The following is a 27,655-nucleotide window of genomic DNA, read 5'->3' as shown; positions in this document are numbered from 1 at the left end:
AAAATCTGTTGGGGTGAGGGCTGTTATAAATAGACAAAAAGAGGCCATTGGTGACCTTTTAACATTCAGACTAGCAGACTCCCCTTTTATAACCTATTTATTAGGCACAGGAAGAATTTATCTGCTTAGTAGAGGAAAAGAATTCTTATTTGTTCCTCACAAAACCTGGTTTTTAAATGCCTCTGTGACAGCTCTGTCTCCTGGCCTTGCTCCTATATAGCAATCAAAACAAAAGATGTTATGAAACTATAGAACTTATATATATTAACAGTGTGCTGTTTCTATAATGGGAATTGCTTTGAGTGACTTTAATGCTCTGTAAGAGCTGCCTTCATCAGTGGAGTGGCCAATGGAGTTACACAGTCTAAGGGAGACCAAACAGTAACCTGCGTCCCCAAAAGAGAAGGACAGCTCCTGTGAAAATAAGTTCCTCTCCTGAGAAAGTCTTTCCCCCCTTCAGCCCCTCTTTTAGATGGTGATCATTAGCTGTGTGTTTCTCAGAGGAGTCTAGTTGCTTCTAGCTGAGTACAAAGCTAACTTTAATACCTCTGTCTCACTTTGAATTCTATTCTATTACAGCATCCTTGAAATCTGTCAGGGAAAACAAGCCTTATTCCTCATTGCTCTGCATCAAAGACACATAAGCTGGAACTACCCTGACTTCCTGCACTGCACCCTTCCAGGAGTGATAGCATCCCATACCTAATAAGGTAATCAAAGCTGACTGCAATACTGCAGGTGGAACTAGATTTTATACACTATGTTTTTCATTTGTATTCTCTGTGTTGGCATTTTCATCTTTCTATGGATGCATTTGTTTTGTAAGCGTGTGGTTTTTTCCAATTCACTGGGATGATGACTTCAAGTAGTTACTGAAAATAGCCCTTATCTATTATTTTTCTGGTCAGTATTCTGCACAAATTGTCTTTTTAATAAGTACTTCCTACTTCCTTATATAAGTCCAAATTACCTGTACTGTTGGAGACCCTGAATGTCAGTTGCTCCTAGTTCAAATACAGTTCATATCCCTTGGTAAAAGCCTGTGAATGCTCTGTGGTTCCCCAGCTATGCAGTCTTCCATTATATACCCACAGACTCATAAGAGAGTTGCACATCCTGATACTCCTGGCTGATGAGCAAGGAGACAAGGAGGAAATAATTTTACTTTGTCAGACAATGTCTAGGTCTCGGAGTTATTATTACTGAGTCTGCACTCTTTCTTCCTTGCTATGAGAGACAACTTTTTCTTTAAAGAAGCTAACATCTAAACAGATGAGATAAAGGATGGAGAAAGGAATAATATATCATCACTTTTATAGATAAATAACAAAGGTACAGGGAAATTAAGATACTCTCCTGTTGTCACACAGGAGGTCTTCAGCACAGGTATGTTCCAAACAAAGCCTTCACTCTTTGGTGAGGAGTCTATGAACTGTGAGTTGCAAGGATGTTAAAGCTCTTTTGTTAAATCACATTTCTCTTTTAAGCAACTTACAGCAGGGCTTTTTATGGGAATCTTATGTGATCTAATTAATCATCTCCAGACTCATCATTGCAGATTCAGTACCTGCATTTTTATCAAGCTGGCATTTATTTTGGGATTTTTCAGTTTTGTGTATGATAAACCCTACCTGAATTCCCCCAAGTTCTTTGTTTTATTTTTATTAAAGTTTCCCGTCTCCCTGTTGCTGGCCAGTGTCCTTAGTTACATTAATACTCAGTTCACCATGTGTGCAGCAGGTAACTGGCTTGTGCACACAGTGAACAGAGTTAATGCTGCAGGTGCAGACTGGCTGTATCTGCACTAAATCTGGGATGAACTGTGAGTGTGAAGTGGACTGAGTTCCCACTGAGCTCTGTATTGTGTGGAAAGAAGTAAAACTTATCCCAGCCTACATTGAGTCTTCACAGTGTAACCCTGCCCTTTAATCTGTATTAGGGTCTCTCTGTCCAGCAAATGAATTGGTTTTATCCAGGATGGGGTTAGGCAAGAAACAAGTGTGTAAATGGTGGGGACAATGGGGAGGCTTTGACTGAGATGAATCAACACAGCAGTGCAGCTAATGCTAATTGAATCCTTCCACTCAGCACAGGATTACTTTCAGTTGGTTCTAGAATGGCCTTTTCCCCGAGATACTCACAGATGTCACCAGAAAGGATTAGGAAAGGACAACCATGAAAATCTGTCTAATGGCATCATTCCTCTTGTATTCCCTTCCTGGTTTGTCCCAACTTGAGAGCATGGCCTGAAAACAGCAGGACAAACAAATTCCCAAACACCTTCAACAATTTGCATTGTTAGACATGATCTGAGTCTCCAGGGCTTTCTCTGTTCCAGAGGCCAATGCTACCAGGATGGTCAGAAGCAGACATGGACCTGCTTCAGAATAGTTTTATTTGGGAATGGGGAGAGTCAGAGATAAGTGGCAACATTTGATATGAAAGAGACAAAACCACAACTGTGCTTCTCAGGGAACAGTTTCTCTCTTGTATGCATGGTTAAAAATGGGACTGAATTTGCATGTGTGCTTATGATCCCCAGAGTGGGTCAGGGCCTTTCTGTACTACGGAAGCACAGAACAGAAAAGCAGCCACAAAAAACCTACATCAGAGACAGAAATTACTTTTCTGCTCCAGGATTAAGTGTATTCATCACATCATCTTAGCTAGAATTTTTGTGGCTTGGTTTCCTTTGTTCGGCTGCTTTGCATGAATATTAAAGGATGAGTTGGGGAGGAAGACAAAGTGTCTCTTAAGAAACAGAAACACAAAGAAAAAAACCTTTTGTTTGCAAGTGCACAAGACCTTATAAAAGTATATAATCCATGGATCATTGGCACGATCAACTGTAATGGCTCCAAAAGAGCCATTGTGTTAATGTGGCCGATGAGCACGAGTACTGCCTCTGCATACTAAAAATTCTCATGAAAATTTAAGAAACATGCAGATAGTGGATAAGTGAAGCATATAGCTGTTTTTAGAAATTGAGAACACAGCACTGTAAGTCTCATCAGAACATAGAATAAACCACCAGCAAAATGTAACTTTAGTAACATCTGGTATTTTTTCTCAGGTAAAGTAACTGATTTTTTGACAAAGGAAATGAAGCAGGTCTCATTCATCTGGACTTCATAAAGGGTTTTGATATAATACCATTTGGGAAATTACTAGTTAAGCAAGAGAAGTTGGGGAATAGTAGAGGAAATCTAAAGTAGGCAACGAAGTATCTAAAAGAGAGAGAACAATTTAAAGGGAAAGCATTGCAATGAAAAGAGCATGCTAATGGAGTTCTTCAAAGACTCATTTAATATTTTCATTAATGAGCATGACACAGAAAGGAAAATGTAGTAATTTCCTCGAAACAGAAAACCAGGAGAGAGAATCAGTGCAGAAGAGGACTAGAATAACATGTGGGTCAACTTAGATGATTTGATGATCTCAGAAATACAAATTGAAGGGCATTTGATATTGCACACTGCAAAGTCATGAGTTCAAAGATGAAAAAGGATTTTTGCTTTTAATTGGTGAAAGTCTACAAAAGGATACTGCAAGACAACTGTAAGGACTAATGCAAAATAGAAGAGAGAACACTTCATCTTAGGATGTATCAGGAAGGTATGGGAAACAGTATTCCATTTAGACAGTGATGTAAGACCTGATCTTGAATATGACTGAGAATCCCAGCCTGAGAGAACAGGATTACTAATGTGATTAAAGAAAATGCATAGAATTTGACTTGTCTAGTCAAAAAAACAGAGGCTGGGAAAGGTTCTGATTAATGTCTGCCAACAATGAAGAGAGGCAAACACCTGACATAGAGGGTAAATATTTAAATTAAAAGTATTGCCAATAATGGGCAGTTTCACATTGGCAATGCATTTGTTTTAGCTGAAAATTAGGAGATTTTGGCCATTGGAGGAGCGACATGCTGTAACAATTTCCAATAGGAATAAGTGTCAAACATCCAGCGGTCTCTTAATACAGGATGTGAACAGTTTGTGAATGGGATGAACGGGAGATAGTGGTGGCAGCTCCCAAGCTGGGAATCCATTTGTGTCCCAGATGTGATTCTGTGCAATAATATATTTTGAACAGTAATCTTACTAACTAACTTCTGGGTGACCAATCCATGACCTTGGCCCATGGTCATGCGATTCAGACAGACATAATTCAGATTTATGTCACATCTTGTATCACTTTCCATGAGAACTGGTATTGCTTTCCATCTTACCGCGTTATACTGCAGCTGAACTTTTGCATCCCAGAACTTCTGTACTTTAAAACAAATGTATAGTTTGTTTTCTAAGTAATTCTAAGTAATTTTATTTGTACCCTTCTTGTTTCCTTTTATAATTTTGTTCTTTAACTTTTCACAAATTTGTAGCTAAATATTCTGTTTTATTGTGCAACTAATCTGTTTATTTCCAAATCTTAATCTGGGTTGAGTTTTTTGACACCCATTAACTTTTGATTTTATTCAGCAATGACTAAGACTGAATGACATTAATGAAGCAGAGAGAGATGGACAGAGACAGAATTTAGAGCCTCAAAAGAGTATTCTGATGTTGCTGTGCATGAAGTCACCCCAAGACAAAATGATACAGTATTAATTATATATTTACTGTCACATTCTGTACGGCAGGAAAAAGTGGGAACGTGCTTTAAATCCTCTGTTTTTTACCTTTTTCTGCTTCCTAGGATTTATCCCACTTCAATCCTTTGCTATGTAACCTTTTTTCTGTGAGGTCTCAAAGAAGTCTGTCAGATCCATCTCAGTCAATTCCTTAAGATCCTTTGGTTGAATATGATTTAGATCTTCTGAATAATAAATATTTAAATTATCTAAATATTCTTTTACTTCCTTTTTATTAATTCTGCTGCTAGATATTCCCAAACCTCATTAATATTTATCTCACTGAGCTCCATGCTTTCCTTTTCTTTTATATTAAATACAGGGAAAAAATGTAGATGTTGAGCAATCCTTTTTCTCTCTGGCCAGTATCAGCTGACCTTCCTTTTGATTTAGGGGATATTTGTTTTCTTTTATCCATAGTGTATTTATTTTCTTCATCTCTTCTCCCAGGTTACTCCATTAACTTGAATTCTATTTTGTCCTCTCCCATCCTTATTATTTTTATATTTCTGTATTACAGATGTAGCTGCTTGTATTTTTAGCTCTCATCTATTGTGTTCTTTTCCTTCTGTTGGTTTGTAAATGGACAGTGTTGCCATATTTATGACTAAGGGATTTTCTATGTAGGACTTGCAGACTGCCTCATAAAAATATTAAAATATATGCTTTATATATTTGTCATATATGCAGCTATATAAGAATAATGCCTGTTCATTTTTGCTAATTTAAAATAGTGGAATTAGAAATAGCAGTTTAAGGATGGTTGTTGGATGCAGGTGTTTGAATCTGAAAACTGTGTGATTAAATGCTGGCATCATCGTAGCCTATGGGAATACTGCCATTTGCTTCAGCTAGGTTAGGGTTTTATTCTGATTCTGCATTTGTACATAGCTTTAACTTTAAGCCTCCAACTAGACTGATGGCTTTAGCAGAAGTTGCAACACAGTAGCATTATTCCTCTGCTTAAGTGCTTGCTGAACTGGGGCAATATTTTTCAGGTAAGAAATGTTTTCACACAGAGAAAAAATTTGTGTAGAATGAAGATGGCCCTATTTTAGAGCTAATGAATAACTTGAGGGAATCCTTCATGTGCACTTGCTCAAAAAATAGTATTGAAATATTTATGGACAATGTATTATTTAAAAATATCTGGTATAGCCACACTCCCATTTGCATAAATGTTTTCCTGCAGTGCTCCATCCACAATACTTCAAAGAACAATTGAAACAATACTTTATTAATTATCATTAAGCAATAAAAACATCCTTAAATTGTGGCATTATGCAACCCTAATTCAAAACTGGAAGGACTTCAGTTTTTATTGTTGACATGACTTGATACAGGTTGCTATGTTTGGAAGTTTGGGGTATTGTCTAACAAAAATGCCTAAAAGTACTACTGCTATGCTATGACTACTATCACAGTATGGGTATCTATGTACAAGTGTTTTTTAAACAATGATTTCGCCACAGAATCAAAATTTGAATCATGTAGATGGAGTATCATGTAAGTTTAGGGCCTGGGGAGGTTTTCTAATTGTAGGGAATTCTCCAGGACATGCAGCTGATGTTGATACATGTTTGCAAGTGTGGCTGTGTCCCGAATATGTGTGCTTGAGACCACCCAAAAAATCACCAACAAGGGTATGAGCAAAAGTCAGATTTAATATTAAACTAGAAAGCACAACAGGCTCGTTAGCAAGATTCACTCTACTTACAAAGGACAACTAAGGCACAAGAAGGGAAAGCAAGCAACAAAAATCCCAAACAAAATCCAGGCAATCAAAGCAGAAATGAATTGAAAACTACCTAGGGGGGTGTGTGGATGTGTGTGTAAAGACAATGTAAACAAGGATGAAAAGGAATGCAGCCTAAAGCTTAACAACATTTAAACTTAACAGTACTTTAACTTAACTTATAGCTTAATTTATTGCTTAACCATAACAATCTAACAGAGAAATAACACTTAACAGCATTTATCCTAAATTGTAACTATAACTTAACCTAACTTCCAGATTTGCTGTAGCATATGAGCAAATGGTATGCACGCAGACAGAAACGGTCAGCGCAAGATAAGGCACCTGTGGAAAAATTTGTCCCTCAGAAGTCAGGGAAAATCCTCACGTCGGATGCTTTTGCATCTCTCAAGAGGCGAAGGATCGGGCCTCAAGGAATGAGGGTGTCAGCCCAGTACACGTCGTGTTTCGGCGATGCTCCAGGTGTGGCAAACCTGAGGGTTTGCTGGCTCAGAGATGCATCCTGCTCAGAGGGAGATTGCTGGTCACAGGCCTGCTGCGGCCCAGGAGAGCTCAAAGGGCCCCATCTTGGACCGCTGTTTACAGGGTTCCAAGAGAGCGGGCTTGAGTCATAACAATGTTTCATCCTGGCTACAGTCTGGGTTGGCACTTTCTTTCAAAGTGTGAGAATAGGAATGTTATGCCATTCAGGCCAGAGAAATATTTTCCAAGGCTGGTCATGAGAAAAACAGAAGCTTGCTAGGAGTTCCTGGGAACAGACAGTGTTTTTTGGTATGCTCTGAAAGAGCTGATTCCAGGTGGTATTTTCAAGGACAAGGCCTAACAAACATTTCTCAGATCACACTGCAGCCTGGAAAGGAGTGGAGGGGTGGGGGTGGGGAATGCACCACCACAGGCTGAAAGCTAAGGTGGGACGATGGCACATTGCGTGGCTGCAGGCTTGGCACTTAAGGTTGGTCTATTAATATAGGCACCTTTTTCTCATCTGACTAATTTATTGGGTGTGAGTAGTTCTTTGAGCTGCATCATGAGTTTTCACAGAAGTTGCTTTCTTACGTTGTGCAATTAGAAGTCCCTCTATAGCAACGACAAGGAAGTACTCCCTCTTTCAAGTTCTCTGTGCAATTTCTTATTGCCAACTCAATAGATACTGAAATTTTGAATTTCGTAAAAATTAAGCTTTGCATGGTAAAAACAGGCACTATATTAACTGCACTAAAGCCAAAGTTTATTGTAAATATCAGGGCTCCAGCTGTAGCTTTTTTATTGTAAAAGCTATCTTAACTATTTCATTCAGAATCAATAATGACAAATAAAACAAGATCTTCAGACACTACCTAAAAGGACAATATGCAGACTACATTTCAAAATCTCAGTCTGCTTTTACAGGTTATTAATAGGGATTATTTTTTTATAATTCTTTTGTAATTCAGATTCCATCTGGTTTTAACTTATGCCCTAGAAAATGCAAGTTTAGATAGAGATCTTGAGTATCTGTCTTATTGGCTAGAACTGCTTGGAGCTGTAGTGCCAAAAGAATGAATGTGAAAACTGGCATGCAATGAAGGCTGATAAATAGAGATGCAATAGCATGAAAATTATAGTTATGAATAAAAGATTTATCCTCAACCCTATGATTTTTTATATCATTTATATCATCATAGTATACAATTTTCCACTGTCACTTACTCCACGCTTCCAAGATTCTTCACAGGAAAGTAACTGATACTTTCAAGTCAGAAATACCAGCAATTGTTCAATAGCTAAACCAGGCAGTTGCAGGAGAAATGGCCATAACAATGAGCTGGAGCTGCTCATCTGGGATCATTTTGTTTATATTGATCTCTTGCCAGTGTTTGCACAGAATAAAATATCTTAGCCAGTCTGTAGTTTGGAAATAAATATAAATGTCTAAGGATGTACTGTCTTTATCCTTTCCCAAATCTTGGCTACAGGACACTTTCCAATTTGTTTGTCTTCTTTCTTAAGTATATAAAAGCCTTTTCATACCAAGAATAATTAAAGTAATAAAAAGACATTACTGGGCCCAACTAAATACAAAATGAATATTCCTAAATATTTACTAAAGGCCTGTTGCAACATGGCAGTGTTATTCAATATGGCCCCCATCATTAACAAATAAACATGTATGAAAAATGGACAGAACCCCCACTACTTTTCCACTGTTGTGCAGCTTTAACTCCACAATTGTCTCCAGTGTGGCAATACATTACTGTTGAATTTCAAGCCCAGCACCTGCCAGAGGTTCTCTGTTCCCATAAGGGGAGGGAGTGGAAACAGAACGGTGCCCACACTACTGGGTGCTCCTCTGCCTCTGTCACAGGTTCTTTGCCAGAGTATGATGTTTAAAACCTCAATTCAAACACTGTGCTCTGATTCTGGACCATCATTTCTTTACCTCACATCCCTCCACATGTGGGGAAAGTGAGATGCCTCTTTGCTAAGCAAAGAGGGGAGAAACTGATGCAGGTGAATTCTTACAAACCATCTCTTGCAGACTCATGTTTGTATCTTACTGAATGCTAAATACAAAGCAGATACAACTTATGCTGTGCAGTAAAATTGCACTATGCACCATATTTATTGTATGTTTATTTGTAAATGGAAAAATTCAGCATGATAACCATTCTTTGACATTTAATACTATTCATGTTTGATTACAGAAACAGAGTATGGATTTCAAGGTTAAAACCCTCATTGCACTTGAGGTGTTACAATCGGCTCATTACATGAGATATTGAACACAATGCACTTCCTATTGTGCAAGATCATGAAAATCTCCTTCCTGCATGAAATGATTACGGTTTTTCTAAGTCATGGGTGACCATGTTGGATAGTTCAGAGAAAGAATTTTCTGAATTTTAGATTTTCTAAAGTGAGTTGCAATGCATGCTTTAAAAGGCTTCCTCATATTCTTAAGTAGAAAACAAACCCAAAAAAGCTAAAAGTGAATTTAACATGAAAACTCAGTTCAATTTTATCCCTCAGACTCCAGTGATATCTTTTTCACTGGCTTGTTTGACTGAAGGCAGGGTAAAAATATATGAACTTATTCTAAATCTTGAAATTTTTCATCAGATTCTGTTTGATTTAGTAAAATTTGTTCTGCACTGCTTAAGTTGATGTCAGTGTACAAATATTTACATATCTTAGTATTCTTCAGGTATAATCCTTCATAGCATTCAAGTGGAATGTCTGCAGTTTTGTAATAGGGAAAATACCTGCACAGGGATAGGCTTTACATTTTATGCTAAATATATTAAAATTCAAATGAAGTCTTATGGAAAAGAGACTGAAACCAAGAGTCATTTATCAAACATCACATAAAAATTTTAGAGCAGCCAGAGCCAGATTCTGCTCCCTGTGGAGACAGATCATAGCAAAGGGTAGAACTGAGAATGTAGGTATTAGGAAAAAACATGGCAACCTTCTTTTTCAGCACTGTAAGTTGGTTATAATTTCACCTCAGTGCCCAAGGACAGGGTTGCACTCCTTCAAACACTGCCGCTGCAAGATGGAATAGTCTTTTACTGAGTTTCTACATATCCTATTATCTACATCCTATTCCAAATCTATCCATTGTATTGTGCTTGGTGTTACCAGATCCAACTGCATCCTGCTTTGCTTTTAAGCAGAGAGTGCATTTTGAGGACTGAGTGAGGACTAGAGAATCCTTCCCCATCTTACAGGAATCATAAAATATATCAGCTAAGTCAAGCCTTTTTGCCTACTCACTGCCTGAGTGGAAGGTTAAAATTCTGCCTATAGCTTATAGTCATTCTCCTCTACCAAATATAAAATTCTCCTCTACCAAAATAAAAGGATTTTTTTCCACCACTTATTTAAGGAAGCATACTACATTGCATTTAAATGTTCCTGTGTGGCCTCATGTTTGCGAGACTGGAATTTATTTGAATGTTTTTGTTGCCACTCTGTTGGCAATCACTCCAGGCTTGCTGTCTTGCCAACTAAGGGATCTTAACAGTACTATCTGTTTCTTGAGTAGCACCATTTTTCTCTGTATTGCTCTATTTGCTTCTCATGCTAATTTTGTTTTGCTTAGAAGTTTCTTGTGATAGGTATGCAGTTCTGCTTTGTACTCTAACTTTTTTCACAAAAAAAAAAAGTATGAAAGCAAAACAACAATTTAAAGACCACTGAGTTTCTCTATTGAATTATTTTGTTTTAAAAGACAAGCAGCTTCATAATGAATCCAGTTGGGAGGCTTATAAGGGATTGATTTGAAACCTCAAATATCTTGGTCTTCCCCTAGAATTTAGCAATATAGCTTTTGATTCATTCTTGCAGCTTGTATTTTTATAAGGTTAGTCTCAGCTGGTAAGGCTCACTTCTAATCTCTTGCTAGGGAGCCCACAGCAGCCATGGCCAAAGAGTACTGATGAAGGAGAAAGCAGAGTGGCAGCCTTCAGTTAATTACTGTGAATCATCAATAAACCCACACCCCTTTAGATTCTCCCTCTCTCCAACCATTGGTAGTGGCACTTTACTGCTCCAGTTTGGAATGCTTTCCTTTCCCCAAAGGAGTGCTATAGGTGAGAATAAAGTGACAAGACTGTGCTGAGACTGTGACACTGAGTGCTGTGAATTTTTGTCAGTCTTTGCACAGGGCCATGCCTGCTTCTAGTGCTGCCTTCCTACTTGCAGACTATATTCCCAGATTAATGCTAGAGAAAACTGGTCATGGTCTTCTGTTAGGCAAGGAACACCTATTCAAAACTCCATGGGTTTCTTACTGAAAGAAATATAAGACAGGGCCATATGTCCTTCATTAAAACTCCCAAATATAAACAAGAATACATATTGCCCAAACTATTAGTGATCCTAACCCAATGTCAACAAACAAAAAGCATATTGACATCCAGTTAATGCTTAAAGTAATGATTTTGACACATTCTGAACAGGAGTTGAGAAAACTGTTTGGCTACAGCTGCCAAATAAAGAATTTTTCAGGTCATATTTGTGATTTATATTGGTTAAGAAATGGCACCAAACCAAAGTTTCTTAACGTCTGAATCATAATTGTGACACCTGGTGTGAAGCTTCCTGTTGCAGAAGTCACTTACACTAAGTTTGAATTTGCACTGGGTATTTGTGCTGTGCCATTTCCATTGTGGAGGCTCACTCTGCCCTTTTCGCAGTGACACGAGATTTATAGAGACAGCTTGGCAGGTCAGAAGGGGAGGACCACTGTTCTCAGTTGTTCCCAGTGCCTTATCTGACATGGGTAGCATGGCATGGGACCAGGGAGAGACTGTGCTACTCTGTGCACTCCTTCCCCACCAGCAGCTCCAGAGATCAACTGTCCTTGCAGCTGTTCCGAATGATTTTGAGGAACAGTAGTTTGATGATTCCCATTTACCAAAGGTACAGTAATAATATCAGTTCCTTATGACTTAAAAGGTCAAAATATGCTGCAATAAAAATTACTATGAGAGAGTATTTTAGAACAGTTTAAAACTTGTTCCTGTGTTTTCTAGCTCCTCTCCTTTGCTGACTGCATAGATACTCACAGAGGTATGAGCAGACAGAGTTTATGAAACCTACAGTCAGTTTTAAATCCCCCCATCCCCTTGAAAAAAGCATTTTCCAGGGAAACCAAACAAAAATAAATCTAAAAATACCAGACTATCCCTTACCTACTCAAAATGGAGCACAAAAAGGAAAACACAAAACATTTAAGCTATCAGGAGTGAAGAAACTCTTCAGCTTTCTCAGTTTTCTGTGGTCTAATCAAGAGTGCAACTGCATTTAAGTAGCTCCTGGCACAGCTGTTTCAACCACTGAATGTTTTTCACAAGCACAAGTATTGTCAAAGGGTAAGTTACATTTTTGTCAATACTTTGTTATACTGTTCTCAAGGTAAGTTTCCTTCAGGTAATCTATGGATTCAAAGGACAAGCTCTAAGATAGGCTAGCAGAATTTGATTAAAAACAATAACTGACTGAAATTGGTTTTATGTGGTTTAGAAAAAAGGTCCTTAAATGACATTGTGTCACTGACATATGGAAATTTTAGAAAAATTACTCCATAGCTATACCAAGCCCTTCAACATTAGTCCATCAACCAATTTAAAATACATCTGAGTAAACCTCTGATTGGTTTTGTTACTTCCAGTGAGATGCTTAGAAGAGAAATTTAGTCCCTTTTTCTCTGTAAAACAGAGCTCTAAACCAACTTAACTTATGAAATCTTCAGAGGGAAAAGATAATTTCAAGCTTCTCAAAATGAAACCCTTCATGTAAAAATTTTTGAATTTTATGTAAGTTCTGTAAATCCATATGAACCATATTTCTCACCCTGAGCTTGTCTGTAAGACTAGGCTTAGTTTGACAAAGACCAAAGATTGTAACCATGTTTACCTATGCTGCATTAAGAGCTGTGTGTGTCCTTCAACTTTCCTGCCTTCGTTTCTTCCTGTCTTCTAAAGCACAATACTTCCTAAGTAACATACTCAGTATATCTTGAAAACATTTTATAATTTCTTTTGACATACCATGTCAAACCAAGTGCCAAAACAAAAGCAATTTTTCCCTTGATTTTGGAAAAATGTACTCCACTTTGATGTATGCCCTTGATAGTATAACAATATGATTATTCTTTGCATTAATATTCCCACCTATTGTTTAATAACTTCTGTAGATAACATATGTGATGCTCAACCTTTTCTTTTCTATTTAATTATTGTTATATGTGTTTTAGTTGCTCTGGTTCCTCACAAAATTGCCTAGCAGATTTTGAAGGTTAAATGAGTTTTCTGTTGTACATGAAAGCTTCCTTGCTATTTTTTTTTTTGTGATAAAGATCCAGTTACTTTTATATTAAAATGCTCTTGCTTAAGGTTTTTGTTGCTCCTTTAATTAAACAGGCACCATATACCATCTTTTTTTCAAGCATTGCAGAAAAAATTAAAACCTGAACCAAAGTGAAAAACTTTACTGTTTTTAGAAACAGGTAATGACCGGTGATCATTAGAGTCAATTAAATACTGAAGTCTTTGTGTTTAAACCTGTTTGCTTTTCTGCCTTTTATAGTTTTAACACTTTGTGTCCCTTGTGTAAACTGAGTATCTTACCAAAAATATTTGGGTACAAAATACAGTAAGGAATTTCACTGCCCCTTAGTTTCAAACCACAAAATTGATTTATTTGAAAGAGAAGTTTTCCAGCATGAGGAGACAAAGATTGGTCTTCATTCTAAAGTACAATATTAACAATCTAAAGAATTACCTAATTTATTTAGTCTGTGCTGATTAACTTCCTTCTTGATGGAGACAGTTGCTATTGCATGTGATGACAAATGAAACTCCCTCCTATGCTGCAAAGTTTTCTGACTAAATTGGCTGGTTTCCTACTAGTCTCAATGGCCACAGAGAGCATGAAAAAGAAAACAGATGAAAGGAAGACTTGTGGTGTTTTTTAGGGTTTTTTTCTGTTCTTAAAATTTGAATTCAAATTATCAAGCTGTGTTGATTTGAAAATTGGTGTTTATATTTTATTAATTGTATTGTGTGCTGTGACACGTCTGTGAACCTACATCAATTAACCAGCTTCTTTTCCCAAGAATATGAGTGTTGTTTCAATTATCCTTTTGAAATTTTATTTGTGGCATGCTGTATTTATACCTTGCACATACATTTTGTAAAGTTTCCCATTGAACTGAGAAACTGTACATTGTGTTCACAAACCCCATCTTGTGTCTGCTGTTTTAAGCATGCTGTGAAAACTGGTCCTTTGTGCTCCAAATGTAAATTGGACATAGCTAATTGCACCTACTGCTGGTGAGCACGTTCAGTGAATGCCTGTTTCTGGAGGGAAATGTGCCTCCACTCCTCATGCTTAGATAGAACTTTGAGTTCTCCTTCAGATGTGCTTCATTATTGGCAGGGGTAGGCTTCACTGCCAGTGCTTCTTACGGGAAACTAGAACATTTTGTACTTTACTTGTTGATATAAACCTGGAAATGTTTTCCTGGTTTGGATGTAGAATAGTTCTCGTTACTTTCCGTGCAAAACTCACTTCCTGAAACCCTGAGTGATGAACCTTATTCTGAAAGTAAAAGCAATCTTACACTCTTGTACTGTTTGTAGAGTCCTTCACTCGACAGAGAGGTACAACACCTAACACAAAGAGAGGCTGCAGTTCTGTGGTAAGCTGCAGCTGCTGAGGTAGTGAAGAGGAAGGTTCAAAAAAGGATGTGGTGCTATTATTGAAAATTCAGAGTCATTTGTGGATGTCTTGTGTGCATACTCAAGGGAAATGCACAGAGGTGTAAACTCAGCAGACATCTGGTGGTAACAAGTTACCAGAGAGGAATTAATGAATGGCTTCACAAAAGGGGCTGTTTTGGTTAGATGCAGTGTCATTGTTACTCTGCCAGAAACATGAATCTGTTCCTGGTTTTGAGGAAAAGAGAAATGACTAAAAGCAAGTTAGAAGGAACAGCCAGTTGGTCCTAAAGAAGCAGTTGGTGAGTTAACCAGTGGAAATACACTGTGTCTTGAAGAAAATACTTAGTGAGAGCAAACCTGCATCACAGTAATGAAGAAGTGGAAGTGAAACTGTGTATGAACGCCTAAGGCCCAGCCCGCTTAGAATAGTGCTAATCCAACACATTACAATCTCTGTATCCCAGCTAAATAAAACCAACAAAATATAGCTTTAGAATTCAATACGAAAGAAAGAAAAGAGTGAAAACTTCTTAAAAAAATCCTACGATAGTTTGCTGATTTTCTGATGGCTACACACTAAGATCTCACAGAAGCTTGTGGATTGTGAATTATACCATTTCACACAAAAAGAAGAAGTAAACAGACACTTTAAATTGCACAACCCAGCAGAAAGACCATGAGAAGAATCACCTTGTTATAGGAAAAAACTGCAAGATTTTCATTTACTTATACCATTTTTACTTCTTCAGAACTACTATGTTCCTACTTCTTGGATACACAACAAATACTGATGCAAAAGACAATAAAAAGTTTGAAAAACAAACAATACATGCTATGTAACATCACAACTCTAAGGCTTGTAATTTAATATCATGTAAGATAGTTTCACATGAAAACCATAGAATTCACTGAAAAAGAAATACAATTCTCATGCATCACAGAGGAAGACAGATTCTCATGTATCATTTTACAGGCAAAACACCTTTTATAAGGACCTGACTTACTGAAACTGTGAAATTGGCAAAGTCCAGATATTAGGGGCTCATGCTCCTCTTAGGATTAGAGGGAGGAAAAATACTTTCTTCATAAGTATAAAGTAGCCCAGTATTGAGAAACAAAGTGAACTGCCTCATCAGACAAATAAGCAGCAGTGAACTAAAGGAATGTTTTCCTGGGATCTCTATCAGGCTTTTCTTCAAGAGATTTCATGCTCAGCTGAATGTTAGAAGCATATTATCTAGAAACACACTTCACTTCTGCATATGTATTATATTTCTCTGTTAGTAATAGAATATTAAAGCTGGTTTTTTGGTAAGCCAAGGCTTCTGATGTGGCAGTAGCCCACCTCTTTGTGTGTCTCTCACATATTTTAGCAGTCCCAAGTATTTACATAATACATAATCTCTGGTTAAGACAGAGGTTGCAGAGTTAGAAGTGGAGAATTATGTCTAGAGCTATTCAAAGAGATTAGAATTTGCAGTTTGTTTTCAACACAGTTGAATAACATTCAGGGTTGTTCGTTGGTGGGGTTTTTTTGTTGGTTTTAAAACTTTCTGACATATTTAAGCAGATTTTCTGATGTGCTGCTTTACTGAAGTGTCTGCTTTTTCAGCATATACTTCAGTAAAGTGTTTTCACAGTATCATGAGTGTGTGTTTGGGACAACAAAGCTGTCTTAAATTTTTAACTTTTCTTGCTGACCTTAAAAGAGGAAATGTTTTTGAATCCTATTTAAAAATATGAGTCAACAAAGGACAACTCACATAAAAGAATGGGAGTTTATTTTCATCATCTCACACAGTATCCCTTGATTTGGAATTCCATCTGCAAATGGCAGCAAAATGGTCCATACACAAGTCTGATGGTCTTTGCTTTTACTAATTATATGGTCTCCTTAACAATTAATGACAGTAAAGCATGTCAGGAAGGGAAAAGTATGATCATTAAGAAAGAAAGTGACCCTGTGATGGCAAAATACTTCACTTGTACTAGATAAGGGAATTGCTCCCACTGTGTTTGCTTTTGTAAACAAAATGAGTGGTCAGGATGTTTCTCAGGATCCAGTGCATATAGGAGGAGCAGCCACTACTGGATTCTCAATTGCATAATCCTAGAAGACAGGTGCACACACCGTAAAAGGGACATATCTGGGGTAGCTTTGCAGACAAATGTCTCAAGGGACCTGTTGCTGTGCAGTATCACAAAGGGCTGACAAAATGTCTAACAGCAGGGGAATTGATGCTGTCACTTCAGCATGGAGTGATTTTTGGGATTGGACAAGGGACTTTGCTGTATAGAAGTACAGGTACTGAGACATTATGCACAGCAATGGCATCAAAAGGCAATCTTGGCATTCTACTGGCGTTAAATAATGACACTTGATACCGCATTCATGGATTAGTGACAGCAATGTGTTCAATATGAGTTTCCAGGATAAACCATGATAACTGGAGTATTGGTCATTATTTGTGGCAGTGTTCATGAATACAGCAGCAAGAGCGAACTGCATTAATTCTTAGTGGTACTGGCTCCAGCAAATATATCAAACCTGTCTTTCATACTAATGTTCTTTAGTATGTAAAATAAAGTTCAAGGTTTGGGCTTGAGCCCAGCCTCTCTGATTGCTCGAAGTGCTGGAATAACAGTAATGTTTAGCAACTTCATTCCCCTACAGTGGATATATATAAAAGTAGCTGTGTAAGAGACTTTCTTGGCTACCAAATTGAAAATGATCTCTCTACAAACCAAAAGACCCATTGGAAACCTGGCTTTCTGCTGTAAGATTTTGTCTTTACCAAAAGAAGCTCAATCCAACTGAACAAGAGCAAGGCACTAATCATGCTTTACTCCTTTAGGAAAAGGGTGGAAGAAGAAATACGGAATGGCAGAAGCTGATGGTGGTGCTGGACGTGGTGCTCTGGAAGAAGCTGCTGCTACAGAGGGCCCTGTGTGACTCCAATACTGAACTGAAGGAGCTCAAACAAACATCCGTGTCTGCGCCAGGGAATTCAGGACTGAGGCACAGAGTGACAGTCTCACTGCTGCTACACAGAACTGAACAGTAAGGCAACATGACAGTAAAATGGACGGCAGCACTGCAACTCTTGTCTCCAGTGGGGTCCAAACCACACTGTGACATTGCTTTCCCTACTTATAATGGTGTGAGCTACTCGTATTGCCATGGGAAGAGTCCACACAATTTGTGAGACTTTTCCCTGCGGGCTCAGCTCGGGTACGGCTGGCCCTGGGCACGGTGCTCCTGCACTCCCCAGGTGTCCCGTACCGCCGGGGGGGCTGGCACCTAAGGGGCGGCTACCGCGGCCAAGGAGCCGCTCCCCTCACGATCCTCCTGTGCCCACCACAAGCGGCAAAATCCACCCCAGGCAGAGAAATCGGCCGCAGCCCCTCAGCGACCGTCCCGGCGGGCCCTTGACAAAGCGACGACCCCGCCTTCCGGCCCTGCGCCACCACAGGCGGGGCCGCGCACGCGTGTCACAGCAGGACTGTAAGTCTCCATTTTGTGTTAATTTCACCCTCCTTCTCCCTGTCCCCGCTGCGGATCGTTCCAGCGGCAGGAGCGGGCGGCGGGCGCTGAGGGGGAGTCCTAGGGCACCGCTGCCCCCGCTCCCTGAGGCGGTGCCGCCCCTGTGCCCTCCGCGTCCTCACTGCGCCGTCATCCTCCTGTCCCTTCCCTCCGACATTGAAATACTCTCGTGGGCACGTTTCGCTCTAATGAAAAGTGCTTTATTAGACCTTCGTGAGCGCTGCTGTGGCCCCTCGGGGAGCGGCAGAAATACGGTGTGTTACAGCAGATCCATCAAGTCCCACGCTCCAGCAAAACGCAAGGCAGTCATTGCAACAACCAGCCCGTGCTTGGATCACCGAGACTGAGCAATCGCCCAACTTTAAATTCCTGCGTGAGGCAGTAACGCTTAAAGCCATTTTAGGTGCCTTACGCACGTTGTCGAAGTGATGGATCAAGTGCTTTTATATCAGTTCCTAAATTATTTTAGCTGAACATGGGTAGGCTGGGTGACAGTACCATACCCAGGGCAAAGGTAGCTATGCTTTTCCAAGGATACCATGTGTCCAAGGAATAGATTCATATTGCAGATTCCCAGTAACTCATTTAAGAAATTAGTAAAATCAAGATGAAGAGCAACAAAAAGCCCCACTCCCTACCTCCTCCCCCAAATAGTCCTCTTGTTCTTGGTTCTAGGCTGGAACCTAAAATGTGAGCTCAGGGATTTTCAGCTGAAAGTTGCTTTTGTGACAAAAAATATTTTAGATTTAAACTATTTTTGTGGGGTATGGTGTAATTAAAAATCTTAAATGATTTAACACTCTTAAGAAGAGGAAAATACAAAGTTCAGTTCAAAGAACAATTGCACAATATGTCACCTGTAAGCAGTTTTTTAAGTATTTAATTTTTGACTGTTGGATGTTGGTGATTGAAGTGAGACATTCCAGACCATGTGCTAAGATCTTAATTTCAAATTGAATCACCGAAATGTCTAATGGAAAAATGACATTAAATATGTTGCCTTTTTTTTCAGGACAAGATGTCTCTTATCTCCAATAAATAGCAGGCCCCCCGATTACATAACCTGCTTTCACATTTCCCTTCAAATGCACTTTTAGACATTCTGAGTAGTTTTAAATCTTTGAATGATAGCAGAGTACTGTTCCTATCTTCAAAAGTTACATCCTGTGTAAAGAAATTCTACACACACACACACACACGCTGCTTTTTTCCCGTGTTAGGCAGAGTGCTAACAAATGCTGAGTTTAGTTTGCTTGTCAATTCCACCACTTACTATGAAACCTTTAGTTTATTTCTTTCAGCTTGTTTATTTTTTTTCCCTTGTGAGACATTTGGGCAGAGATGTTGCTAGTTTCATTCAATGGGAGCTGTTACATTTCCAAGTATAGCACTTCTGATGCAAGTTCTAATTCAATCTCCTCAAAATATGCTGTTATAATAGTGCTAATTTAATTGGTATTGTAGTATTGAGAAAACTTAGAATTAAGGCAGCAATATGTGAAAGCTGTGGAGCCTATTTGTTTTCATTCACTTATTTATTAAACATTTATTTTATTTGAATCCATTTTTCATATGGTTTTATTCAGCTTCTTATAATTTTGTTTTCTTTGATTATGGTTTATGTCTCAGAGTGCAGTGAGAATAGTGTGTTACACAAAGCCTGTACTGATAGTAAAATATTTTAGTTTGACAGCCTTTGAACTGTATGTTTTCAGTTTCCATTGACTTTGCTAGTGGCCAAGGTAATACTTTTACATGCTGGGAAAATTGGAGGATATAGAGGTGCTATTGGAAACAATGGGTCAACTCATATAACTTAATGTTAAACATGGGATTATCCACTTGTCTTTCATATTATAACTGTGTATGTACTTTATAGGATTTGCCTTTTTATAGTTACAATGTATAATCCTCTCATACTCATTTTGTCATTTGTCACATGAATCCGTTTGTGAATTTGCAGTAAATTGAATTACTCAGTTTTATACGTCAGTCATTCTTTCTTCTCCAGTATCTGCAGCTTCAATTATGTCAATTACATTTGTTTATATTATTTCATATATTTATAATTTTGCCTATTTCTGCCAAGGTTAAAAATACTGTTGCTTTCCAACTTTGTCTGCTGATTTGTGTATAGAATGTCTTCAGTGTGTAAATAAACAAATCGGCCATGTTTACTACAGAGGGCAAATGTTGACATATTAAGTCTCCAAGAAAAACACTGTTGACTTCTGTAGCTCAGATCCTAATAGGAGAATGATTAAAAAATGCAAATTGATTATTTTCGAATATTTTGCTGCTGTGTAGGCAATGTTTTATTTTGTTCATCAATGTAAGTTGACCAATATCATCCATATTTTCTCCTTATTAAGCTAATATCTGAAATGTCTTTTTTGCCTTCCTTTAGATTTTTTCTCACTTAGATTTAAGTTATTCTTACAGGGCTACATGGTTTTGTTGCTTTGTTATTTCCATAAGCTCTAGAGGGAGATGGACACTTTAAAGAAAGTCTTAATAAATTATGTTCATTCTTCTCGTCTTTCTCTACTCCACCAGTAATTTATCAAATAAAACTTAGATATGTTTGGTGCAATGTGTTCCTTGTGCATCGTTGTAGTTTATAACTCCTATTTTCTGAGTTCAGTGCTCAAATTCATATGTAAATGTGGTTTTTTGTTTGCTTGTTTGTTTTTATTTATTATTTTAAAGGCCTAACCAAATCTTTGTTTGTTTTGTTTGCTGATAAAATGCCTTCTGGGTTCCTTTGAGAACTAGGGAGGGAAATACGATTGTCTCTAAAGGTACAGGATAATTCTGAGTATCCGTGCTCAATAGTCAATGTCAGAATTTGAAGCCTTTCACTTTTGCATGTAAATTTTTGTAGTGAAGGAGGTGCCTCTGCACTTAATAATGTGCACACAAACTAAGGATAAAATTGTGTTGTTAGAGAAAAGTAGTTTCATAATCAGCATGTAGAAAGCTTTACTGGTAAAAAAGACTGGCATTAGTTGAATGTTATTCCTGTTGGAAAGGGCTGGATCTGGCCCTGTTTATGACTAACCCAGCACCCACTGTGTCCAGGCAGAGTTATTTGGGACTGTACAATTAGATTGTACTTGTTCTCTAAGTGACTCAGCTGTTCAGAGAGTTTCTGCAGAAGCCCTTAATTAAGACTAGTTCCTTCTCCCTTCCCTTAAATTTCATGACAGTCTGCTAACTCTCTTTCTACAAGGAACAGATTGGAAAGTTGTTTAAAGAGCTCTCCTCCACCAGTGCATTGATTGTGAGGGGGAATCCCAAGCTGTAAAAGGCCCCTAAATGGAGGTTCCCAAGACTGTAATCCCTGAGGGAGATGTGTCAGGGTGGGAGGGCTGAGGGTACCTACAGAGGGGAGCAGGTGTTTGCATAGGTCCCTGCAGATCGTTATGGTAACAGCGTAGAATTTTTCAAATTTATTGAATGCTTCTAAAGGCCTACTCCTTTTGGAAGTGGTGTAGCTATTCTAGTAGCAAACTTGAAAAATTATAAAGAGGTCTTAGGAAAAAAAGCTAGTTTTAATCTTTTGGACAATACTAAAGAAAATGTCCTAATTGTGAGGTGTAAATAAACCTTTTTATTTTATTCAGATTGTGTGCCTCTCATCAATTTGCACTGCAATACTGAATAGTCCCAGTGTAGCTCATCAGATTTGCATTGTAACACATAACAACAGCTGCATTTGGCTGCTTCACATTTCTAGATACTCCGAAGTACAGAATTTCTGTATTGGCACTGCCGTGATGCCTGTTAGTGTATCAAGACAGTGCTCTGTCTTACTGCATGAATAGTCAAAAACATTTATATAAATTCTTCTGAATGTAAAGCTTTTTTAGCATTAACATTTGCAGAGGTTTAGCAAGGTGTAAAGTCACTAAAAATCTGATGTGTCCGGTAGGTATCGGCCTTGGCAGGTGTTTCGTTGTTCAGAAGTCATTGTATACCAACTTGTTGGAATACTTTATATATGTCATTTGTTTTCAAAATTATTTCTGAAACGTTAAAAGTATAAGACTTCAAATTGGCATAGTGTTGATGCTTGGCACTAAGTATGCATATTATTTATCCTTTTCATTGTTATTATGCAAATACTGAAAATTAAGTATCTTCTAAACTGTTCTGCTGGATTTGTGCACTAGTCTTAACTGAGAACTAAGAGATAATGAAGGCCTGTTAGAAAGCAGTGGGTAACACACGAGGCTCAAATTTGCATTTTAGCTGGCATTTGGAATGAACATCAGTGTTCTGTTAGTAAAAACAATATGATTCCCTAAACTGGTGGGAAGTAAAGTATTCCATAGGGACTTTGGATTTTGAAAAAGCTTTTAAATAGCATTAATACAGTAATATTTTTCTAAATGGTCACTAAAATGAAAAAATGTTTGATTTTGTTGTTTTCTGTTGTCACTGTTTTTCCCACTTTGATGCTTTACCTGACTTTTGCTGCCTTCCTGATACTCCCCTTAAAAGAAAAAAAAAAAAACAAACCAAAACAAAACAGGAAATACCATTACTTTTGTATAATTTATCCACGATCTTTTTGGCATTTCCATGAATCAAAACCAGTAGCTTCATTACTTGTTTATTTAATATATAGTAGCAGAGCAACCATTCTTACTTATGCTGCATTAAGAGCTGTGTGTGTCCTTCAACTTTCCTGCCTTCGTTTCTTCCTGTCTTCTAAAGCACAATACTTCCTAAGTAACATACTCAGTATATCTTGAAAACATTTTATAATTTTATAATTTCTTTTGACATACCATGTCAAACCAAGTGCCAAAACAAAAGCAATTTTTCCCTTGATTTTGCAAAAATGGTACTCCACTTTGATGTATGCCCTTGATAGTATAACAATATGATTATTCTTTGCATTAATATTCCCACCTATTGTTTAATAACTTCTGTAGATAACATGTGTGATGCTCAACCTTTTCTTTTCTATTTAATTATTGTTATATGTGTTTTAGTTGCTCTGGTTCCTCACAAAATTGCCTAGCAGATTTTGAAGGTTAAATGAGTTTTCTGTTGTACATGAAAGCTTCCTTGCTTTTTTTTTTTTTGTGATAAAGATCCAGTTACTTTTATATTAAAATGCTCTTGCTTAAGGTTTTTGTTGCTCCTTTAATTAAACAGGCACCATATACCATCTTTTTTTCAAGCATTGCAGAAAAAATTAAAATAAAACCTGAACCAAAGTGAAAAACTTTACTGTTTTTAGAAACAGGTAATGACCGGTGATCATAAGAGTAAATTAAATACTGAAGTCTTTGTGTTTAAACCTGTTTGCTTTTCTGCCTTTTACTCTTATAGTTTTAACACTTTGTGTCCCTTGTGCAAACTGAGTATCTTACCAAAAATATTTGGGTACAAAATACAGTAAGGAATTTCACTGCCCCTTAGTTTCAAACCACAAAATTGATTTATTTGAAAGAGAAGTTTTCCAGCATGCGGAGACAAAGATTGGTCTTCATTCTAAAGTACAATGTTAACAATCTAAAGAATTACCTAATTTATTTAGTCTGTGCTGATTAACTTCATTCTTGATGATCGAGACAGTTGCTATTGCATGTGATGACAAATGAAACTCCCTCCTATGCTGCAAATTTCTTGTGCTGGGACATGTCCTTATGATTTAATGATTTCAGGCTTTCAGTCTCTTTTTAGTTCATGTTGTGTTATTAAATATTTAAGAATTATATGGTTGTGATGAATCCTATTTCAGAAGAGCAGAATTTGGTTCATTGCAGAGAAATTTTCAGGTGAAATTTGTCTTTAAAACATTCAATATTAGAAAGAGACAGGGAAAGGACAGAAGGGATCTTGCATAAATCTGAGGTTTATGAGTTTCTAAGTCTTATTTTTGATTAGGCAGATGTTTTGCTGAAGAAAATGGGTAGTGTTGTTTAAAAATATTTATAGAAAAACCAAAATGCAGACCAGCAGAGCAAACAGAGCTCGAATGAGAACCTAATGTCCTGTCTGCTATTTCTCTAGAAAATGCTACAATCCTGGACTTCAGCTTCCATTGCTCTGCAAGCCTTTATATGAGTTGGATTTAAACTGCAGTGATGTTATTGTTTGGGGACGTGTTGATTGTCAAACTGCTGTGCCTGTTTGTGTGTTGCTGCAAACTATTGTCAACTAAAGTGTTTGCTTCAGTTATCATTACAGACTGGTGTAAGACTGGTTATTTGCCTATTAAAAACTGGAGTGAAATATTGGTAACGAAATATTTGTATTATATATAGAAGACGTTTTTATGAATGTATTTATCATGAGTAGTCTTACTAAGAACTGAATTGGAAAAGGAAGAATATGGAGAGAATTCTTGGCAGTCTGACTAGCAATGTGGCTGTTCAGTGTGGGATAGTAAATAGTTGGGAGGTGGTGAATAGTTACTTGTCTGCAGCTTTGTAACAAAAATCAGGATTAGTGTTTGAAGTTATATGAGAGGATACTGGGGGCGGGTTTTAAATCAGGGAAGATTTAGAGGTGGTTGGATATTGAAGCAAAACAGTGCAAAGAATCTTGCTCAGGACACAATTTGAGGTACTTGAAGGTTAGACAAAACAGTGCATTTTAGTATAGATATTTTGATAGGAGTAGTCAAATAAATGAAAATTACTTTCTGAGGAAAACAGGTTTTTTTAAAGGCTTTTGTTTGCCTATAGAAAATTGCTTTAAAATTTGAAAGGAAAATATGAAACTGAAAGTTCTATTCCATTTGGCAGCTGTTTTTTCTTTATTTTTCTAGTGTAATGTTAGTTTTCGATCGTGTGTGTGAGCATTCATTGTATATTGGAAATAGGAATATGAAGGCAGCATTAGGAAAGATAAAATCATTCTACATTATTTCTTAAATATTTTATAGTTCTTACAACACTTGCATTGTAACGGGTTCTGTGTTGAGTGTTGAGACTGAACGATGCAGTTATCAATAGTATTTGTCACTTGCAAGGAACCACCCATTGCAGTGTGATTTATTTCCAGATGCCAGGGCTTCTGTGACTTCGTTTGCAAGGTCAGAATGCTTCACACTGACAGACTGTGCAAGTGTCTGTACACAGAGATCAGGTCCCTTCTCAACCTTCCTGATAAGCTGAATAAATTAAAATCCTTAATAGGAAAAGATGAGGATATCAAATAGCTGTTGCAAAAGACAAGCTGTAAAATTCTTTGTGAGCAAAGGAGAGAGAAAAAGACCAAAATAAAGTGGCAGACCAAAATAAAGTGATTGTTGCCATAATCTGAAAGGGGTGGCTGGTCTACAGCAGTTTCAGAGAATTAATCAGTGACACACAAATGAAGGAATGCTGTTCTGGAAAGCTCTGTTCATGATCCTGCCTCAACATGTGTTAGCTCTCAGCAAAGCTGGTTTCGAGAAAGCTGTTCTCTTGCTTATTGTCTCAGAGGCTATGTCAAATAGTACAGCGTTTGCTCACAGTGATCTGAGTGTGGATAAGGGGACCAAATTCTTTAGAAACACATTTGACTCCCCTTACTGCTCATAAGAATTACAAGAGTAGTGCTGGTTCTACAAGGAAACAGCCAATATAGAAAATTCATTTGTGAGCCATGAATACTTACAAATTCATGTAGTTAATAGTTTACTTTATGTTTCCTTTCCAGCTTTTCTATTGTCTAAGTGGTTTATTAAACTGAAAATGTCTCTAAATACTAAGAAGTGAAGCTTTAAAAGCAACTAGGCCAGGAGTAGATAAAGTACATTATTTGACAAAGCTGTGTTGTCCTATTGCATCTCTGAACTGGGCAAGTAATTAATGAGGATCTTTGTCCTACTTAGTGTTGTTTTTTTCTCAAAAGTACCAAAGCGAAACTTCAGCTTTTTAAGTGTCTTTAATGCATTTAGTCACATTTTACTCTCATGCTGTCTTTTCCAGCTTGGGAAGAACCCTCTTGTTGCTCTTGGCATGGAAGGTCTAATTTGATGGAGGTTGAACATTGTGAACCTAAACAGGGCTTTCAGCTCCCCATGTTAATTATTCTCATTTCATCAGGCACAAGTAATAGAACCACTTGCAGTGACCCAGTGACCTGCTTTGGGCCTTATATAAAGTATAAGGTTTCTTCCCTTGTTTTTTCCAAGTGTTACAAGCAATGGTGGCTATAAATGCTGTTTAACTCCTGATGTAACATCTGTCCTTCCACAGAGGAAGGTGCTGTCATCTAATTCAGCTAAGGCTCATTTATGTGTATTTCTGAGAACAACTGCTCTCTGTAATGAGAGGTTTTTTACTAGTCAGCACTGCTTGTCAGGTTATTTATGCTGCAGATCTTGATATTTTTTAGTCATTATCTCTGAAAAATCTAAGATGATCAGTGTAACTGAGAAGCTTTAAGCAGCCACTGCATGCTAGGTGATCAAGGAGGCAACTACAGGCCACTCCTACAAAACCCGATTTTTAAAATGATTGTGTAAATTACTTTTTTTTTTCTTTTAGGTGTCAGCTCTTCAACTTAACTGAGACAGAAACGTGCATAACTGGTAGAAAGGGCTTTTCTCTCTAGAGCTGAATTGTGCACCTTAGCTGGATATTGAGGGAGTAGAATTTCAGAGGAATCTTTTCTGAATCTGACTGAGACCCTTAGGGCTATTTAAAAAAAATATTTAAAGATTGATTTATTTTGGTAAAAATGTTGTCTTTTTTTTCCTTAAGTAGTTTTGTCATCTTTGTGTTACTACAAGGAACCTGCGACAGATTAACATTGTGCAAATCTGATTAAAATTATCTGTGCAGTTTCAAAGGTCAGGTGCACTCAGTGAATTTGCTTGCAAATTATTTTGTTTATTCTGTGTACGTATGCATCTTGAGCTCTATAAAGGTCAGGAGAGGAGATTCATTTTGGAATTTAAAAGAAGTTAGGTTTTTACTGCTGTAGCCCTGGTTAGTTTCGTTTGAACTAATAAAAATTGTTTTGCTTTGTTGGTTTTGTTTTGCTGTCAGTTTTATTTTTCTAGTGAAACTTGTTTGTAAATATGAGGTCTACTTGAAAATAAGACAGTATTAGTAATGCATTTTATTTTTTTTCATATTTTACGTGATCTTTATTAAGTACTAGGTTAAATACTGCTTGTACAAATTAAATACTAGTCTTACTTGGTTTTTGGTTTCTTGGATTCTTTAATTCATCTGGTAGACTAACTATTTTCCCAACCAGAGTAATATATTTAAAGGATACACAGCATTTAACTGTCTCTTGCCACAAATGTTTTAATAAAATAGGCGTGGTGATGCAATTCCTGTAGAATATATAACAGTGCTGCTATTAATGTTCAGGTTGAATAATATAACCACAAAAGGATTCATGTGTGTGTCATGAAGCATAACTAATTGCAGTTGTTGGTCACAGAACCAGTGACAATTAGTAAGGAAGTGGGCTTCTATTAAATACAAAAGAAACTGCATTGTAAAAGCCTAATTTTTGTCCTAAAAAAGACTATTATATAAGCCCCC

This window comes from Coloeus monedula, assembly GCF_965178545.1.
Source record: "Coloeus monedula genome assembly, chromosome: 11".
NCBI lineage: Eukaryota > Metazoa > Chordata > Aves > Passeriformes > Corvidae > Coloeus > Coloeus monedula.
This window is presented reverse-complemented; position numbering follows the sequence as displayed.